Below are 2,800 nucleotides of genomic sequence, written 5' to 3'. Positions count from 1 at the left end.
GCTGCTGTTGTTGTCTCTTAGCCCATTGGGAGTTATTCACAGCTGTTGCTCACATGGATTGCATGGAGGATACACGATGTACCCGAGGTACTTGTGAAATGTAAAACATTTCAGTTAATTTCGGTTATTGACCTATAAAGTTTACAACGAAATTGCTGTTGCTTTTTGCCAAATGTCGTATACGTGTCCCACTCTCTGTATGTTATTGGTTTATGGGGGCAATGGCAATGTGTAGCTGACTGGTTGGTTGGTTGGCTATCTGCTGATATGGATGATATCCTTTGCCATCATTGGCTTTAACAAAAAGTTTACATTGCATTACTGTAATTGTCCGCCTACGGGTGATATCCCAATGTAGCTGATGTTGCGTTAACAATTACAATTATCTGTAAACAAATTTGCTCCAATTTAGATGTCAAACAATAAAATACAGCGAGTTTTGTGTTTACTCAAATTACATATTGGGATTAGAAAGAACGATAGAGGAGTTATATCGATATCACATGGTGTGTTACGCTAAAGGAGAATAACTTTTCACATAGATTATATTGGCGCTATTCAAAATAAATTTCAATGGACTACACGAGGCACACAAAACAGGGTAAAAATTAATAAAATGGAACAAATTATTCAAATTTTTTGTAAATTTTTTGCTAAGTCCATTCTAGAAAAATTGCGAATTTTTTAAAATATTTGAAGTCAAACAAAAAGTTATAAAAATTATTTATTTAACAAAATATCACAAAATTTTTTAATTCACATCCATTCACGCTGAATTCAGATCACACCCAAAAAGTGATTCAAATTCAGTGCAAGGGCTGTTGAAATGGTGGACATCTGTCCTATTACAAGCCCATGTTAAATTCATCGCTTCGGCGCCAATTTTGCACCACTTCCGGATCCAAAAAGAAAATTTTCGCAACTGTTTTTGGGACTCTTTTTTGCTGGGTAATTGTATTTTTTTTAATTCTACTACCATTGGACGGTGATGGGGTTATAATAAGTTTGTCATCTCTATTTTCGACTACTCTCAAAACTGAAAGCTATACCAAAATAAAAATCAAAGTAGTAATGAAGTTCTAGTGTTCTTTATGTGCTGTGTCAAGAAGTGTTATATGTATATTGATCAGCGTTGCCATTCACCAAAACCCGCTATATTAGCCCAAATTATAGCTGACAAAGCTTAGAAAAATAGCTAGAAAAGGGCTAAAAAATGTTATATTAAAAGTTACATTTTTGATTTAACTTTGAGAAACTTAAAAGCTTTATTTCGCTTAAAAAGCATATTTCGCTTAAAATCATATTATCTCTGTTTGTGTATTCGATAAATTTTGATTACTTTATACCAAAAAGAATATTTTATCCCAGTAAAAACTTACAGGAGGTAGCACACAATTATCGACAGCTTTTAATAATCAACAAATCCAATAAAATTAATAAATTAATTGGTACAATTAACTTTTTAATCAATGTAGAAACATTAATTTAATTAAGTCAACATAACTTTTTAATCAAACTCGGAAAACTAAGTCAGTTAAAACAAGTATATACAGCAGTAAGTCCGGCCGGACCGAATCTTAAATACCCACCACCATGAAACAAATTTTAGGGTTTCCTTTGAAATTTCAGGAGGGCGTGAGGACTTGAGGACACTTCCCGAAGATAAATTTAAAGATTTCACCTATGAAGATTACATCAGATTCTGGATTTGTAAGAACCATTTTTGTTTGAGTTTTAGAGGAATCATTAACATCTCTTGTAAGTGTGCAAGAAAATTATAAAATAATGTATTGATTTGAAATCTTAAATCTGTAGATTTTCACCCGAGAAGTAAAATCTGGAAATTTTACATTGAGTTTCAAGCAATGTTCATAATCAGTGCGCCTTCTATACTCTCAAGAAGTGAAATCGGTCTATATGGAGGCATTACCAAATTGACCGATAAAAACTTAATCCGATATACGTTTTTGTGAGCCTAAAATACCAGAATATTTACAATTTCAGGTACATCGGATAAAAACTACGGTTTCTAGAAACCCAAGGAGTTAAATCGGGAGATCGTTCCTATGGGGGCTATACTAAAATATGGACCGATACTCACCGTTTTCGGCACACCTCTTTATGGCCCGAAAATACCTCTAGGTTTCCAATTTCAGGCAAATTGGTTAAAAACTTCGGATTCTAGAAGTCCAAGAAGTAAAATCGGGATATAGGTCTATATGGGGGCTATACCAAAACATGGACCGATACTCACCATTTGTGGCACACCTCTTAATGGTCCTCAAATACCTATACAATTCCAATTTCAAGCAAGTTGTATATAAACTACGGATTCTATAAACCCAAGATATAAAATCGGGAGATCGGTCTATATGGGGGCTATGCCAAAACATGGAACGATACGGACCATTTTCGGCACACCTTTTGATAGTCCTCAAGTACCTCTAGATTTTCAATTTCAGGCAAATTGGATAAAAACTACGGTTTCTATAAGCCCAAGACCTCAAATCGGGAGGTCGGTTTATATGGGGACCATACCAAAACATGGACCGATGCTCACCATTTTTGGCACACCTCTTTACGGTTCTAAAGTATCTCTCGATTTAATATTTCAGGTAAATTGGATAAAAACTCCGGTTTCTATAAGCCAAGGAAGTAAAATCTGGAGATCGGTCTATATGGGGGCTATACCAAAACATTGACCGATGCTTACCATTTTTGGCCCACCCCTTTATGGTCTTAAAATTCCTCTAGATTTCAAATTTCCGGCAAATTGGATAAAAACTACGATTTCTATAAG

This window comes from Haematobia irritans, chromosome 2 (genome assembly GCF_050003625.1).
Source record: "Haematobia irritans isolate KBUSLIRL chromosome 2, ASM5000362v1, whole genome shotgun sequence".
NCBI classification, from domain to species: domain Eukaryota; kingdom Metazoa; phylum Arthropoda; class Insecta; order Diptera; family Muscidae; genus Haematobia; species Haematobia irritans.
This window is presented reverse-complemented; position numbering follows the sequence as displayed.